Consider the following 19,919-nt stretch of genomic DNA (forward strand, 5'->3'; position numbering starts at 1 on the left):
GCAAGCTCTCTAAGATTAAGGACCTTTCCTAACCTTATCAAGTATGTTTACAACATATAATAATATTTTATCAATTATTTTACACATAATTATTAGTGCAGACTATATATCTATGTCCCAATGAGGAAATGTTTGAAATGTCTTTCCCTTATATGATTTAGAGTTTAGTATTAAATGTTGAGTGTGGGTTCTGATTTTATCCCATATATAAGGCATTGAGTTAACCGATTGCTGTTTCATGGATGGTAGCAGAAGACCCAAGGCTCATAGGTGAGAGTCAAATGACTTTATTACTCAGGGCAAAGTAAGCACCCTGATTGTCATGTTTGCATTGGTTCCTTTTGTACCCTGTGCCCTGTGTGAACCAGATGGATGTCTTGCACACCCAGTGGGTTGCATTATGGGAGAAACTTGCTGAGCTTGGCAGTAAACGAAATTTCTGTTTGCTCCAGAAAGAGACACTACTCCCGTCCTCAAGGTGCTTTGCAAACTCCAAGAAATGGCTTGGGTAAAAAGCAGTCAAGGCCTTATATTCTTGTTATTCTAGAAAGACATGCAAATCTGTGAGAGACCAATAGAGGACTGTCTCCCAATGGTAAAATACAAAGAGTAAACAGATATTTACAAGTCACTGTGATAAACTCTGTGAATGTGACAAGTTAGTGTGCCATAGGTATACACAGGAAGTATACAACCTGAGTGCTGCATACATCAGGTTTGCAAAGAAGCTGATTTCTAAGTGAGAACCATAAGTCTGAATAAAATCAAGTTAAATTAATTTGCAGACAGTAAGAACATTACAGAGAGAGGTATCAGAGAAAACCATTCAAGACAGTGAAGAAAAGTTAAATATTATTTTATCTGGGTATCAGAGTGCCATAGTAGGGATATAGAAAAAATACCCAAAAATAAGCAATTGCAGGATCACATAAGAATCTGTAAGCTACGTTCAGAAGTTTAGAGAATATCTTAAAAACCTTAGAAAACCACTGAATGTTTACACTTATCCATGCATCCATCTATCCATCTACACATTCAGTATATTCACCTTAGAATTTTCCATTTTTAGACGGTGTGATTTCAGCAGAGGGATAGACGCTTAACCCATGGAACAGATTAGAGAACCCAGAAGAAGAACCACACAAAAAGCCCACCTGGGGACTTCCCTGGTGGTGCAGTGGTTAAGAATCCACCTGCCAATGCAGGAGACACAGGTTTGAGCCCTGGTCTGGGAATATCCCACGTGCTGCGGAGCAATTAAGCCCGTGGGCAGCTAAGTGCACCACAATTACTGAGCCTGCACTCTAGAGCCCATGAGCCACAACTACTGAGCCCTGCACTGCAACCACTGAAGCCCTCATACCTAGAGCCCATGCTCCACAAGAGAAGCCACAGCAACGAAGAGTAGCCCCCGTGCACTGCAACTAGGGAAAGCCCATGCGCTGCAACTAGAGAAAGCCCGTGCAGAGCAATGAAGACCAAATGCAGCCAAAAATAAATAAATAAATAAATCTGTTTTTTAAAAAATCCCACCTGATTTTCAACAAAGATGTAAAAGCTATTCACAAGAGGATGTAGAGTCTTTGGCAAATGGAGCTGGAGCAAGTGGACATCCATAGGTGATTAACAAACCTTCAACACCAACCTCACGTTTTATACAAGAATTAACTCAAAATGGATCATGGACTTAAAAGTAAAATATAAAAATATAAAACTTTCAAGAATAAAGAAAGAAACATGGTCTAGAATCTTGGGGATCTATGGTTAGAAATAGAGTTCTTAGATTTGAAAACAAAAGCATGATTCATAAAAGGAAAATCTGATCTATTGGACTTCATCAAAATGAAAATCTTCCTTTGTGAAAGACCATTTTAAGAATAAAAGAAAATAAGCTCCAAAATGGGCAAAAGTGTTTGCAAACCATTTATCCAACAAGGGGCAAGTAGGTAGAAAATATTTTAAAATTCTCAAAACTGAGTATTAAAAATACACAGTCAGATCATCAGCAAAAGACATTAACAGAACTTTCACTGAAGATTCAACCTTGCCAGAGTACTTTGTTGAAGTGTCTCTGAAAACTGATAATCTCATGGTCTCCTGTCACTCAGTTTCTTTCAGGAGCCAGAGAATAAATTTTCTAAATTCCCACTGTCTATATCTTCTTATAAAGTTTTAATTGTAAACGTTTGGCTATCATATTTCTTTTTTATTTTTATTTCTTCTTTAAACTCCTGGTCTGCTATGCTAGTCCACCATTTTGCCACATAGTTAGTATGAAATAAGTTTCTATTCAATAAGCGTGTTTATGTGTGTGCTCCTCCCCTCCTTGCCATGGTTTAGTGACATTTTGGAGAAATAAGATGATGGATATCTGGTCCCATGATGATTTCATCATAATTCTAAAATGCTACCAAGGTCTTTGAATTGCACTGCAGTCGTGTGTGAATAAAGCAATGCTACTAATTTATTGCATCCAGTAAAAAAAGGATAAAACTAAACATGGAAATCTATAATCTACTGGCAAATATTCTACAGCCGAAGACTCTTTAAAAGAAAAGATATAAAGAGGTTAATGATAAATATAGCTAAAGATAATTGACCACATATATCAAAAACTCACCAGATACTCACCAGTAAAGACAATCCACATAATGGGTGAAAATATTTGCAAACTATGCGACTGAGAAGGGATTAATCTCCAAGATATACAAAAGATCATGCAGTTCTATATCAAAAAAACAAACAACCCAATCAAAAAATGGGCAGAAGATCTAAATAGACATTTCTCCAAAGAAAACATACAGATGGCCAAAAGGCACATGAAAAGATGCTCAGTGTCAGTAATTATCACAGTAATACAAATCAAAACTACAATGAGGTATCACCTCATACTGGTCAGAATGTCCATCATCACAAAAAAAAAAAAAAAAGAAAGAAAGAAAAAGAAAAATTCTACAAACAATAAATGCTGGAGAGAGTGTGGAGAAAAGGGAACCCTCCTACTCTGTGTAGGAATGTAAATTTGTACAATTACTATGGAGAACAGTAGGGAGGTTCCTTAAAAAACTAAAAGTAGAATTACCATATGACCCAGCAGTCCTACTCCTGGGCATATATCTCAAAAAGAAACATAATTAGAAAAGATTTGTGCACTCCAATGTTCACTGCAGCACTATTTACAATACCCAAAACATGGAAGCAAACTAAATGTCCATCAACAGAGGAATGGATAAAGAAGCTGTGGTACATATATACAAAGGAATATTACTCAGCCATAAAAAAGAACAAAATAATGCCATTTGCAGCAACATGGATGGACCCAGAGATTATCATACTAAGTGAAGAAGTCAGAAAGAGAAAGAGAGAGAGGAGTTTCAAGATGGCGGAGGAGTAAGACATGGAGATCACCTTCCTCCCCACAAATACATCACAAATACATCTACGTGTGGAACTGCTCCTATAGAACACCCACTGAATGCTGGCAGAGGACCTCAGACCTCCCAAAAGGTAAGAAACTCCCCACGTACCTGGGTAGGGCAAAAGAAAAAACAGAGACAAAAGAATAGGGATGAGACCTGCACCAGTGGGAGGGAGCTGTGAAGGAGGAAAGGTTTCCACACACTAGGAAGCCCCTTCGCGGGCAGAGACGGGGGAGGGGGGAGGGGGAAACTTCGGAGCCACGGAGGAGGGCACAGCAACAGGGGTGCGGGGGGGGGGGGCAAAGCAGAGAGATTCCCGCACAGAGGATCAGTGCCAACCAGCACTCACCAGCCCGAGAGGCTTCTCTGCTCACCTGCCAGGATGGGCGGGGCTGGGAGCTGAGGCTCGGGCTTCAGAGGTCGGATCCCAGGGAGAGGACTGGGGTTGGCGGCGTTAACACAGCCTGAAGGGGCTAGTGTGCCACAGGTAGGGAGGGAGTCTGGGAAAAAGTCTGGAGCTGCCAAAGAGACTTTTTCTTCCCTCTTTGTTTGCTGATGCACGAGGAGAGGGGATTAAGAGTGCTGCTTAAAGGAGCTCCAGAGACGGGCGCGAGCCACGGCTATCAGCATGGACCCCAGAGGCTGGTATGAGACGCTATGGCTGCTGCTGCTGCCACCAAGAAGCCTGTGTGCGAGCACAGGTCACTCTCCACACCTCCCTTCCGGGGAGCCTGTGCAGCCCACCACCGCCAGGGTCCCGTGATCCAGGGACAACTTCCCCAGGAGAACGCATGGCGCGCCTCAGGCTGCTGCAACGTCACGCATGCCTCTGCTGCCGCAGACTCGCCCCGCACTCCGTACCCCTCCCTCCCCCAGGCCTGAGTGAGCCAGAGCCCCCGAATCAGCTGCTCCTTTAACCCCGTCCTGTCTGAATGAAGAACAGACGCCCTCCAGCAACCTACATGCAGAGGCGGGGCCAAATCCAAAGCTGAACTCCCCGAGCTGTGTGAACAAAGAAGAGAAAAGGAAACCTCTCCCAGCAGCCTCAGGAGCAGTGGATTAACTCTCCACAATTAATTTTATATACCCTGCATCTGTGGAATAACTGAATAGACAACGAATCATCCCAAAGTGAGGAGGTGGACTTTGGGAGAAATGATATGTATATTTTTTTCTCTTTTACTTTTTTGTGTGTATGTGTGTGCTTCTGTGTGTGATTTTCTCTGTATAGCTTTGCTTTTACCATTTGGCCTAGGATTCTGTCTGTCCGTTTTTTGTTTTTTTTTTAATATAATTTTTAGTGCTTGTTATCATTGGTGGATTTGTTTTTTGGTTTGGTTGCTCTCTTCTTTCTTTCTTTCTTATTACTTTTAAAATATTTTTAATAATTATTTTTTATTTTAATCACTTTATTTCATTTTATTTTATCGTCTTTCTTTCTTTTTTTTTTTCCTCCCTTTTATACTGAGCCCTGTGGATGACACGCTCTTGGTGCTCCAGCCAGTTGTCAGGGCTGTGCCTCTGAGGTGGGAAAGCCAAGCTCAGAATATTGCTCCAAAAGAGACCTCCCAGCTCCACATAATATCAAATGGCAAAAAACTCCCAGAGATCTCCATCTCAACGCCAACACCCAGCTCCACTCAATGACCAGCAAACTCCAGTGCTGTATACCCTAGGCCAAACAACTAGCAAGACAGGAACACAACCACAACCATTAGCAGAGAGGCTACCTACAATCATAATAAGGCCACAGACACCCCAAAACATACCACCAGACATGGATGTGCCCACCAGAAAGACGAGATCCAGCCTCATCCACCAGAACACAGGCACTAATCCCGTCCACCAGGAAGCCTACACAACACACTGAACCAACCTTAGCCACAGGGGGCAGACACCAAAAACAATGAGAACTATGAACCTACAGCCTGTGAAAAGGAAACCCCAAACACAGTAAGGTATGCAAAATGAGGAGACAGAGAAACACACAGCAGATGAAGGAGCAAGATAAAAACCCACCAGACCTAACAAACGAAGAGGAAATAGGCAGTCTACCTTAAAAAGAATTCAGAATAATGATAGTAAAGATGAACCAAAATCTTGGAAATAGAATGGAGAAAATACAAGAAACTTTTAACAAGAACCTAGAAGAACTAAAGAGCAAACAAACAATGATGAACAACAAAATAAACAAAATTTAAAATTCTCAGGAAGGAATCAATAGCAGAATAACTGAGGCAGAAAAATGGATAAGTGAACTGGAAGATAAAATAGTGGAAATAACTACTGCAGAGCAGAATAAAGAAAAAAAAATGAAAAGAATTGAGGACAGTCTCAGACACCTCTGAGAAAACATTAAATGCACCAAGATTCAAATTATAGGGGTCACAGAAGAAGAAGAGGTAAAGAAAAGGACTGAGAAAATATTTGAAGAGACTATAGTTGAAAACATCCCTAATATGGGAAAGGAAATAGATAATCAAGTCCAGGAAGCACAGAGAGTGCTATACAGGGTAAATCCAAGGAGAAACATGCCAAGACACATATTAATCAAACTATCAAAAATTAAATACAAAGAAAAAAATGTTAAAAGCAGCAGGGGAGAAACAACAAATAACATAGAAGGAAATTCCCATAAGGTTAACAGCTGACCTTTCAGCAGAAACTCTGCAAGCCAGAAGGGAGTGGCAGGACATATTTAAAGTCATGAAGGGCAAAAACGTACAACCAAAATTACTCTATCCAGCAAGGATCTCATTCAGATTTGACGGAGAAATTAAAACATTTAGAGACAAGCAAAAGCTAAGAGAATTCAGCACCACCAAACCAGCTTTACAACAAATGCTAAAGGAACTTCTCTAGGCAAGAAACACAAGAGAAGGAAAAGACCTACAATAACAAACACAAAACAATTAAGAAAATGGTAATAGGAACATACATTTCGGTAATTTCTGTAAATGTAAATGGATTAAATTCTCCAAACAGAAGACAGAGATTGGTGGAATGGATACAAAAACAGGATCCATATATATGTTGTCTACAAGAGACGCACTTCAGACCTAGGGACACATACAGACTGAAAGTGAGGGGATGGAAAAAGAGATTCCATGCAAATAGAAATCAGAAGAAGCTGGAGTAGCAATTCTCATATCAAACAAAATAGACTTTAAAACAAAGACTATTACACGAGACAAAGAAGGACTACATAATGATCAAGGGATCAATCCAAGAAGAAGATATAACAATTGTAAATATTTATGCACCCAACATAGGAGCATATCAATACATAAGGCAAATGCAAACAGCCATAAAAGGGGAAACCGACAGTAACACAATCATATTAGGGGACTTTAAAACCACAATTTCACCATGGACAGATCATCCAAAATGAAAATAAATAAGGAAACACAAGCTTTGAATGACATATTAAACAAGATGGACTTAATTGATATTTATAGGACATTCCATCCAAAAACAACAGAATACACTTTCTTCTCAGGTGCTCACGGAACATTCTCCAGGATAGATCATATCTTGGGTCACATATCAAGGCTCAGTAAATTGAAGAAAATTGAAATTGTATCAAGTACCTTTTCTGACCACATGCTATGAGGCTAGATATCAATTACAGAAAAATATCTGTAAAAAATACAAACACATTGAGGCTAAACAATACACTACTTAACAACTAAGAGATCACTGAAGAAATCAAAGAGGAAATTAAAAAATACCTAGAAAAAATGACAATGAAAACACAACAACCCAAAACCTGTGGGATGCAGCAAAAGCAGTTCTAAGAGGGAAGTTTATAGCAATACAATCCTACCTTAAGAAACAAGAAACATCTCAAATAAACAACCTAACGTTACACCTAAAGCAATTAGAGAAAGAACAAAAAAAACCCCAAAGACAGCAGAAGGAAAGAAACCATAAAGATCAGATCAGAAATAAATGAAAAAGAAATGAAGGAAACGATATAGCAAAGGTCAATAAAACTAAAAGCTAGTTCTTTAAGAAGATAAACAAAATTGATAAACCATTAGCCAGACTCATCAAGAAAAAAAGGGAGAAGACTCAAATCAATAGAATTGGCAATGAAAAAAGGAGAAGTAACAACTGAAACTGCAGAAATAAAAAGGATCATGAGAGATTACTACAAGTAACTCTATGCCAATAAAATGGACAACCTGGAAGAAAGGGACAAATTTTTAGAAATGCACAACCTTCCGAGACTGGACCAGGAAGAAATAGAAAATATGAACAGACAAATCACAAGCACTGAAATTGAAAATGTGATTTAAAATCTTCCAAAAAACAAAAGCTCAGGACCAGATGGCTTCACAGGCAAATTATATCAAACATTTAGAGAAGAGCTAACACCTATCCTTCTCAAACTCTTCCAAAATATAGAGAGGGAGGAACACTCCCAAACTCATTCTACAAGGCCACCATCACCCTGATACCAAAACCAGACAAAGATGTCACAATAAAAGAAAACTACAGGCCAATACCACTGATGAACATAGATGCAAAAATCCTCAACAAAATACTGGCAAACAGAATCCAACAGCACATTAAAAGGATCATACACCATGATCAAGTGGGGTTTATTCCAGGAATGCAAGGATTCTTCAATATACGCAAATCAATCAATGTGATACACCATACAAACAAATTGAAGAATAAAAACCATATGATCATCTCAATAGATGCAGAGAAAGCTTTCAACAAAATTCAACACCGATTTATGATAAAAACCTGGCAGAAAGTAGGCATAGAGGGAACTTACCTGAACATAATAAAGGTCATATATGACAAACCCACAGTCAACATTGTCCTCCGTGGTGAAAAACTGAAACCATTTTCACTAAGATCAGAAAGAAGACAAGGCTGCCCACTCTCACTACTATTATTCAACACAGTTTTGGAAGTTTTAGCCACAGCAGTTAGAGAAGAAAAAGAAATAAAAGGAATCCAAAGCAGAAAACAAGAAGTAAAGCTGTCACTGTTTGCAGATGACATGATACTATATATAGAGGATCCTAAAGATGCTACCAGAAAACTACTAGAGCTAATCAACGAATTTGGTAAAATAGTAGGATGCAAAATTAATGCACAGAAATCTCGTGCATTCCTATACACTAATGATGAAAGATCTGAAAGTGAAATTAAGAAAACATTCCCATTTACCATTGCAACAAAAAGAATAAAATATCTAGGAAGAGACCTACCTAAGGAGACAAAAGACCTGTATGCAGAAAATTATAAGACACTGATGAAAGAAATTAAAGATGATACAAATAGCTGGAGAGATATGCCACGATCTTGGAGTGGAAGAATCAACATTGTGAAAATGATTATACAACCCAAAGCAATCTACAAATTTAATGCAATCCCTATCAAACTACCACTGGCATTTTTCAGAGAACTAGAACAAAAAATCTCACAATCTGCATGGAAACACAGAAGACCCCGAATAGCCAAAGCAATCTTGAGAATGAAAAACGGAGCTGGAGGAATCAGGCTCCCTGACTTCAGACTATACTACAAAGTTACAGTAATAAAAACAGTATGGTACTGGCACAAAACCAGAAATATAGATCAATGGAACAGGATAGAAAGCCCAGAGATAAACCCATGCACATATGGTCACCTTATCTTTGATAAAGGAGGCAAGAATATAAAATGGAGAAATGACAGCCTCTTCAACAAGTGGTGCTGGGAAAACTGGACAATTACATGTAAAAGAATGAAATTAGAACACTTCCTAACACCATGCACAAAAATAAACTCAAAATGGATTAAATACCTAAATATAAAGCCAGACACTATTAAACTCTTAGAGGAAAACAGACAGAACACTTCACTACATAAATCACAGCAAGATCCTTTTTGACCCATCTCCTAGAGAAATGGAAATAAAAACAAAAATAAAGAAATGGGACCTAATGAAACTTCAAAGCTTTTGCACAGCAAAGGAAACCATAAACAAGACAAAAAGACATTCCTCAGAATGGGAGAAAATTTTTTCAAATGAAACAACTGACAAAGGATTAATCTCCAGAATTTACAAGGATCTCATGCAGCTCCATATCAAAAAAACAAACAACGCAATCCAAAAATTGGCAGAAGACCTAAATAGACATTTCTCCAAAGAAGATATACAGATTGCCAACAAACACATGAAAGAATGCTCAACATCACTAATCATTAGAGAAATGCAAATCAAAACTACAATGAGATATCATCTCACACCAGTCAGAATGGCCATCATCAAAAAATCTACAAACAATAAATGCTGGAGAGGAGGTGGAGAAAAGAGAACCCTCTTGCACTGCTGGTGGGAATGTAAATTGATACAGCCACTATGGAGAACAGTATGGAAGTTCCTTCAAAAATTAAAAATAGAACTACCATACGACCCAGCAATCCCACTGCTGGGCATGTACCCTGAGAAAACCATAATTCAAAGAGTCATGTATCACAACGTTCACTGCAGTTCTATTTACAATAGCCAGGACACGGAAGCAACCTAAGCGTCCATCGATGGATGAATGTATAAAGAAGATGTCACATATACAATGAAATATTATGCAGCCATAAAAAGAAACGAAATTGAGTTATTTGTAGTGATATGAATGGACCTAGAGTGTGTCATACAGAGTGAAGTAAGTCAGAAAGAGAAAAACAGATACCATATGCTAACGCATATATATGGAATCTAAAAAAAAAAAAAAGGTCATGAAGAACCTAGGGGCAGGATGGGATAAAGACACAGACCTACCAGAGAATGGACCTGAGGACACAGGGAGGGGGAAGAGTATGCTGGGACAAAGTGAGAGAGTGGCATGGACATATATACACTACCAAATGTAAAACCGATAGCTAGCGGGAAGCATCTGCATAGCACAGGGAGATCAGTTCGGTGCTTTGTGACTACCTAGAAGGATGGGATAGGGAGGGTGGGAGGGAGGGAGACACAAGAGGGAAGATATATGGAGATATATGTATAGCTGATTCACTTTGTTATAAAGCAGAAACTAACACACCATTGTAAAGCAATTATACTCCATAAAGATGTTAAAAAAAATTGAAGTTTTAAAACAATATAAAGAAATGCATTATGGAATTTAAACTATTGGGTTGTCCACAAAGTTCTTTTAGGTTTTTCCGTAACAATGTATGGAAAAAACACGAACGAACTTTTTGGCCAACCCAATATATTATGTATTGTAATTGCCAGTGCTAGCACAGAAATATGCAGGTGGTAAATGGAATATCATGTTTTAAGTTTCTTGAACTATCCAGAAAATGATAAAAGTATCAATGTAAGGCAGACTATAATAAGGAGAGTTTGTTATTGTCTTTTAGTAATCGTTAAATGAATGTCAAACGTATAGGTGGAAAAAAGAAATTTATTAACCGTGAAGAAAGCAAGAAAAGTGAAAAGGGAATAGAAACATGAGACTAATAGAAAATAAATATTGATATGGCAGATTTAACTCAAATATATGAGCACTTACACAAAGATTGTAGGAATGAATTGAAAAATAAATGTATGTTGCTTACAAGACTGATCTGTTTAATATGGTATGCCAGAAGTTTGAAAACGAAAGTATAGGAAAAAAGATATTCACACAAAAGCATATATAAAAAATCAGTGGTTCAAAAAAATATTCCCTCCTCAGAGAAACCATGTTATTTTATTTATTCATATCCCATACCGTCCCACCCAGCTAATACAAGAATATAATCTACCTGAGGAGATACGTTTGTTTCCTACTCAAAGACTCTCGAAGAGCACATGGAATGTAAGAAGTATTTAATAAGTATTTGAAGACATTTCTTTATTTGTTATTTTCACACCAGTCTAGTCCTCACTTTACCCCAAGGTGCTACGTCTATGTACTAATGACCTGAACATTATCAACCAGCCTTGTCTTGCCATAAACTACACTTCTCATGTGACCCTTTGTTCTTTCATTGCATCTTTAGGGCTAGACCTTTATCCTAGATACAATCACGCTTGCCTTTCCCTGCCACCTGGGTGAACTGGTACAAATGCCTGATGATCCTACTGTGTTCTATAACCAATTCAATCTGATTCGCTTTTCTGAAGATCACATTAATTTCCTGTAACTGACAAAAGAATAAATAGAAAACAAAACCATAAAACTATTATCTAAATATGGCTGGAGACATTCCATATCAGATTTATATGCATGTAAGTAGATTTTAAAGCATATGGAAAAGTTCATATAGCCTCTATCCACAGTAGGTAAAAAATGCTCAGAAAATATACAGTTCAAATAGACTGAGAGAAAAACCAAACTGCATTCTCCTTAACCAAGACAAAAATCAAGTTTCAGCAAAGTGCATGGTCTCCTCTCCTGTAACAGAGGTACAGAGAATGACATGGACCAGGCTTAGCACCTGCCAGTCAGAATAATCAAACTCTAGAGAAGCTTAATGCCCTATCAAGGAAGGCCAGTTATGCTAGTGTGAAAACCCAGTTTAGGATGCCTGAGAAGTTTTGAAACCCTAGACCTCTCTAAACCCTTGAAGCTTGAAAAAGTGGCTCATCTCTCCCTTTTAAGGGCTAGACTTTCTAGAAACTTAATGCACAAAGAGACCTCTGTCCTGTGAGACCATATGTTCACCACAAAACTGGCCCCATCCTTCCCTGCTACACACACTAGACATACATCTGATGTTAAGTTGTGGCATAACCCAGCTGGAAATTTGCTGATCCTCATAATAAAGGAAAGGATCACTATCTCAAATTACCTAATTAGCATTTACCAGCAGTAGCTGATGGAATACAAGTAGGATTTAATTCTGAGATTTTTTGATTCAGGGTACCAGAATATAAGATTGAATATGGCAGAATTTATTTAGGAGACATTTTTGAGGATACACATTTTAGTACTCTGTCAAGGGCCTCAGGGGTGGTAGGAACTGGCTACCAAGATAGCTTCTAAAAGCTGGAAAAAGAATGAACATGCTAAGTGATGTCAAAATCCCATTGTAGACTACAGAAGAAAGGATTCAAAGGCTTGGGGAAGTGGGACTGCTGGAGGGGTTACAACATGTGGGGCTGGAAATGTCACCAGGTGGTTACATTCCACAGGAAGGATTGGGGGATTCAACACCTGCCATGGACATGAGAAACATGCCCATAGAGAGGCACCAGCATTATTAAGATGTTCATTAGTTCCTCTCCTCAGCAAGCTAAGGCTGATTGTAGGAGAGGCTGTTACAGAATTAGGAACAAAAATGGAAATGGAGATGATAACACCCCCAAACTGTAGATATGCACAACCATCAGAAGCCAGGGAGATGTGATTATTGCAATGAGTAGCTGGGTTAGATTAGCAGACAAAAGGCCTGTCTAATCCACAGGCATTTATGGAGATAGAAGGAGAATGCAATGCCCATAAATGCAAAGAAGTAGGCAGCCCCAATGGGTACTATGTAGCTTATAATATCAGGAGAAACCAGTTATATGACTTTTGGTTGTAATCTCCTAAAAAATTATAATTATATGCCCATATTCCAGACCTAAGCTTATTTTCAGATCCAGAAGCCTTTTACTTAAAAGGAAGCCAGATCTTCAGGAGGAAGGACCTAGCAACATCCCAGAAACACATGTGAATGGTACCTCCAGACTTCCTCCAACGGGAATTCATGGCTATTAACTTGGATAACTGCGTTGGCAAAAGGAGAGCATCCAAACTTTAGAGGATTGTCTTTCATTCTCTGAGTTGACATGAGTACCAGGAGATCTGAAGCATCATCATGGTCCCCTGCTTGACTGGATGGGACCAGGTAATAAATATATTTCTTCACATGGTTCAGCAAACAGTGGGTAAACTGGGTTCCTAGACCATCTCGTAATCATTTTCTAGGCTCAGGAGCACATGATTGGGATTGACATATCTAGTAGTTGTTGAAATTCCCATATTAGGTTGTGGGCATATAGGATAAACATTATCAGATTGAGTGATACCAAGTACAAGCCTCTGTAACTGACTCCCAGGATAATGAATCAGAAGTAGTCTCACATCATGGGTTAAGATGGCAGACATCAGTGGACCCTCTAGGATCTAAAGGATACAGATACGGTGTCCCTCAACATTTCTGTATTAAATTTACCATCTTGCCTCTGCAGACACCAGGTCGATCCTGAAGAGTGACAATAGACTATCCTGAATTCAATTAAGTTGTAGCATCAATCGCAGCTGCGGTCATATGTTGTATTTTTTTCTAGGTTTGGAAAATAAATTATTTTCCATTCTGATAGGAAAAGAGATCAGAAACAGTATCCAAATGAAATGGACAACTATATATATTTACAGTTTTTTTGTTCTCTCCCTCCTGACCAACCAGGGCTATGCTAACCCTCACTCATAATATAGTTGGAGAGAGCTGGATCTTCTGGATTTCATTCAGAACATCACATTGATCCACATCACATTGCTCTAGTAAAAAGAAAGGAACAACAAAATGTGTATGTTTGGACTTTTTCTTCTAGGTGTGATTGTACCATGTAAAGATTTTAAATAGTGATTCAGTCAGAATTTCAGAAGCCACACTGGTGGCTTCATGGCTGGGCTCAACTTGAGATAAATAATGCCAAAAAAAAAAGGCATTGAAATAGTCCCAGTGAGACATAACAGATGTTTGTCAGAGTCTTGGCAAGACAGAGGACCTGGCACACTCAACTTGGATGAAGACGATTTCATGAAGAGACAATTTGAAAAGGTGTGGGTAAGGTTATGGAAACCCACAAAGGTTACTGAGGTACCTGAGGGCTCCTACAAATGAGAAACACTACCATATTTGTCCAGGAGGCAAGAGGAGGGAACAGTGTTAGTGCAGCTTGGATGAGAGTTGGAAGAAAAATCACTAGAAAGTAAAGACTAGTCTTGAGAGCCAAAACCTGTCAAGACCATGTACAATCTAGGGGAGGAAAAAAAGATCTATATATGTTTACTCTCTAATTTCTAGTAGAAATGGACACTTACTGTAAGGATGCTATGAAGAAACAGGTGTTTTCTCTCTTCCATGCTTACCTTTTCCTCTCCAACATGATGTATTTAGGAAGAGTCAGCCAGAAAACCAGTCAGCTGGGAGAATACAGCAGCCTTGAGGAAGACGGTGTGTCAGAGGAGTTCTGCGAACAGAGTCATGTATCAAAGCCATTGCCGACTGTGAAAAGCAGGAGACCCTGGCAGCTCTTCTCTGCCAGGTTAGTGTGTGGGCCCGTGAGCCATGGCCGCTGGGCCTGCGCGTCCGGAGCCTGTGCTCCGCAATGGGAGAGGCCACAACAGTGAGAGGCCCGCGTACCACAAAAAAAAAAAAAAAAAAGAATATATAAGTTTAAAATGCAGATGACCAACAGGCACATGAAATCTGCTCAACATCACTAATCATCACGGAAATGCAAATCAAATCCACAGTGATATCACCTCACACCTGTCAGAATGGCTATCATCAAAAAAAAAAAAAACCCACAAATAACAAATGTTGGCAAGGGTGTGCAGGAAAGGGAACCCTCCGCACTGTTGGTGGGAATGGAAATTGGTACAGCCACTGTAGAAATAATTATGGAGGTTTCTCAAAAAACTAAAAATAGAGCTGCAATAAGACCCAGCAATTCCACTCCTGTATATATATCTGAGAAAAACAAAAACACTAATTCGAAAAGATACCTGCACCCCAATGTTCATAGCAGCATTACTTACAATAGCCGAGATATGGAAGCAACCTATGAGTCCCACAACAGATGAATGGATAAAGAAGATGTGGTGTAAATACATACACACACACACAAACACACACACACACATATAATGGAATACTACTCAGCCATAAAAAAAGAATGACATCCTGCCACTTGCAGCAACGTGGATGGACTTGAGGGCATTATGTTATGTAAAATAAGTCAGAGAAAGACAAATACTATATGATATCTCTTACATGTGGGATCTAAAAAAATACAACAAACTAGTGAATATAATAAAAAGAAGCAGTCTCACAGATATAGAGAACAAAGTGGTGGTTATCAGTGGGGATGGGGGGAAGGGGTAGTACAGAGAATTTAAGAGGTACAAACTATTGGGTGTAACACAGTCTGAAGGATGTACTGTACAACATGGGGAATATAGCCAATAGCTTTTAATAAGTGTAAATGGAAAGTAAACTCTATTGTATAAAAGTTTTTTAAAAATACTTAAAGCCCCCCTCAAAAAGAATATATGGGTTTAGTCATAGACAACAATGCTCATGTGAACAGATTATGCAAAGTAGTTAGAAAGATAAATATCCCACTCAGAAAAGATTTATGCAAAGCAGTATGTGATGAAATATATACAGTTTTGCACAATAATCAAATGATTACTGGAGTAACACTGATAAAATTGGAATTTATAACTGATAATAATTAACCTTGCTAGGAATAATCAATGAAGTATTAAAAAGCAGAAATATATTTATCTGGATGTTTAACAGTGGGTAGATTGCATAAGAATCTTCAAAAACAGAATAGACAGCATTATTGATCAACCGTTTCTGACATACTTCATAAAACTAACCTCAGCTGAGGCACAGTTTCATCTCTGTGGTTCCATGTTCTATTGTAATTATATACCTCCTTATTTTCTTACCAAAATTATTTATTTGTTTTTGATAAATAAGAAACCATTTATAATCTTGCAAAATTGAGATATTTCTAAATATATAAAAAAAGAAATCTATTCTCCCCATTTCTAGCTATTTTGTGGAGTCCAAAATAATCAGAGACCTTTCTTAAATAGATTACAATAATCATAATAAACAACTTGCTATTTAAAGGAGTTTATATAAGGTCAATAAGCTATAGCATTTAGTAATAACAGGTTTAATTCTGATGTTTTTAAGAGTAAGAGTGTTTTCAAAGTTGAGATTGCTTTCCTAAGTCTTTGTCTTCACAACTACCTGACAGGTGATTTGTGAGTTTGTGTCACAGTTGGACAGTGTGCATCCATCTAATAAATAACAAACACAGGGAACTCTTGGAACAGATGGAAGGCATTCATGGATGGTTTCACCTACTTAGCAAATTGGCAAATTAACCAAGGAGTCTGGGTTCTGATATTGAAATAGTTGCTTGCTAGCATCACTGCAGAAGTCGTCAATGACAGCTGCTGTCTCTAAGTATTTTAAACTCTTAGTCAAGCCTCAGTTCTCGAGACTTCATTTTGCATTTGGAAAAATAAGTCCCAGTAATAAATATTGGGCTTTTCTTGCATGCTTTTTTTTTTTTTTTAATTTTCTTAGGAAGCGTTCTTATACTGAAGAGGAAAAATGTTACAGGTAGAAGAACTATATTATAGATAAGGAAAAGAGGGGGCTATTTATAAAATAAATACCAAGTTTCGAGTTTTGCACTTTCACAGATTTTCCATGAAAATTACTCATGTATAATTCTCTTTCATTAAAAAATGGTCACATTTGACTGAAAATATGAACACCTGCCTGACCCATAGTCCTAATCTTCAGAAGGCCAGGATATGTAATTTGGGTTCCCTCTGCCTTCCACCATTTCCTTCCTTTTTTTCTCAGAATGTCAAGAATGCTTTCTAAAGTGAGATAAATTATGTTATTAGACATCAATCCATCCTTGTTTTATTTTTTTAAAGACTTTCCTAATGGTTTGAGTTCATTCTGATTTTCCTTTTGGATTATTTTTTGTTGTTTTTCCTGAAGACTGATTTAGGTCAGGGTTTATTTTCTTCTTCCTTAGTTAAAAAAATTAATCCCTTGAAAGTTGAATATATGATTTTAAGAGAAGTACTTTCATTTTCTTCAATTATTGCTCTTATGAGCCATATTTATACTGATACTCTCAATATGCATTGAGACCACATCTAAAAACTGATACAGAAAATTTTCATATTTTAGTTCTTTACCGTCTCTTTTTAAAGTTCTTAATGAATTAGGGTGCTGAGAAATTTAAGCATTTTTAATAGTTGTTCTGCCACAGCTGCTTCTTTATTTACCATCCCAATTAATAATATGTAAAACTAAATTATATATTAATTAAATCCATGGATAACACTAAATTGGGAGCAGTTGTAAACGAAAGCAGTCACACAAAAGTGTTATGATATAGAAACCTGAGAAGAAAAACAAAGTTTAAAAAATGTTTAACTTGAGGAAATGTGATTTTTCTTAGGTAGAGAAAGTTACTGGGCTTTTTGCCAGTCTTTGCCTCTATTCAACATGTATGTGTTGGTATAAATCCTGATTAGAACCCTAGGAAGTAATGATTCTTTATTTGAAGCTTTGGAAAATACGGAAACTTTAGCTTTCAGCACCTTAATGTCTTATCCGTATAGGACCACGTGGAGTAAATCATAGCTCTCCTGTACTACACTGTTTCTTGTTTTCCTTTAGGTTACATTTAACATATAATTTATCTCTAAGCATAAGTCTTTCCTTTTATTTGAGACGATGTATAAAATCTTTCATACAGGCTCTGCAGCTCACAGCTTTTTAAATTAACTTGACTTGTGTTAATACTAGTAACATTTATTTTTCCCTGAACTTCTGTATGGAAGTTGATTTAAGGAAATACGAAGGGAACTCATATTTTATTTACTAATTTTCCCCATCATAGTTATTTCAGTCAAAAACCCTTCAGAGACATCTAAATGAGCAATATACTTTTCTATGTTTATTGGGATGATAAAATGGGTAATACTGTAATATCACAATATAGTAAGTACTGGTATCTTATAAGAAATTATGTATAATGAGAGAGAAGATAGATGAGCATAACACAAATACAGCAAATATATATAAATTGAAATGACTAAGAATTAATCTTCACTTAAATGTGAATAAAAATGTAGGCTCATGTAATGAAATGAGAGTCTTGGCATTTTACAAATTAAGTAGGTGATTTTTGAAACCAAGAAATTTGAGAGCTGTAGGGATACCCTAATCATAGAATAATAAAATATTGTATCAGTAAATAATCTCGGGGTTTTTGGCTAAGAATTTGTGGCAAAGAAAGGGGTGAATTATCATAGACTATGGGTAGAACTAAAGCTAGAACTTAAGTATTCTGATTTACATTTTGGCGTTATCATCACTGTACCCTGTGGCCAGTGTACTGCATTTCTCAGGGCCAATATTTAACTTATATTAAGATACTAATAAGCTTTCACTAAAACATGCATTGCTTTTTAACAGACTGGAACAGATATCAATCTATCAGCCATGAATATATCAAATTTTTGCTCAGCAACTCCCTTCAGATTACAATGAGCATTGTCCAAGGAATGGAGACATTCAAGATGGTATTTCTGTTTTGAGGAACTTAAAACTGGGCTTTACAGATTAAAAAATCATATTCAGAAAAAGCACAATAACGAGAAGCACTGTTAAATGCTGTTGGAGTATTAAAGACAAAATATTCTACTGCATTTTAGAAGAGAAAGAATTTACTGAAATAGAGTCATCTGTTAAAGCATTATCAGATGAATGAGATTCAAAGCACAAAAACCTATAAATCAATAGAAAAACAAGAGAAAAGCATTATACATGGAGGGATTCTCAATTAGAAAATGCACAGATATGGAAAGAATGTTTTCTTCAGGATGATTAATTTTACTGAATTAGACATTGCTTTAGATATAGCATGAGGACAATTCAGAAGACAATTTTATGAAACCATTTATTACTTTAAATATTAAGATAATTTTTAAGCAAGTTTTTGATATTTACAAGGCAAAGTTCTAAGGACTGAAAGGAACTTGAGAATTTCTTTGTAGGATGAATTTGAGAATAAATTTTATACCCTGGTCAAACATACTACATGGTCTTTTAGCATTATGAATGATTTCAACAGCTATGACTTTAAAATATACAAACAGCTCATACAACTCAATAATAAAAAAACAAACAACCCAATCAAAAAATGGGCAGAAGACCTAAATAGACATTACTCCAAAGAAGACATACAGATGGCCAACAGGCAAATGAAAAGATGCTCAACATCACTAACTATTAGAGAAATGCATATCCAAACTAGAGTGAGGTATCGTCACACTGGTCAGAATGGTCATCATCAAAAAGTCTACAAATAAGAAATGCTGGAGAAGGTGTGGAGAAAAGGGAACCCTCCAATACTGTTGGTGGGAATGTAAATTGGTGCAGCCACTATGGAGAACAGTATGGAGGTTCCTCAAAAAACTAAAAGTAGGGTTGCCATATGACCCATCAATTCCACTCCTGGGCATATAACTGGACAAAATTATAATTTGAAAAGATACATGCACTCCTATGTTTATAGCAGCACTATTCACAGTCGCCAAGACAGGAAAACAAACTAAACGTCCATAGACAGATGAATGCATAAAGAAGATGTGGTACATGTATACAATGGAATATTACTCAGCCATAAAACAGAATGAAATAATGCCATTTGCAGCAACATGGATGAACCTAGAG

The sequence above is a fragment of the Delphinapterus leucas genome, chromosome 1, assembly GCF_059928025.1.
Source record: "Delphinapterus leucas isolate spDelLeu-1000000601 "Yukka" chromosome 1, BTC_Dleu_Yukka2, whole genome shotgun sequence".
Classification (NCBI taxonomy): Eukaryota; Metazoa; Chordata; class Mammalia; order Artiodactyla; family Monodontidae; genus Delphinapterus; species Delphinapterus leucas.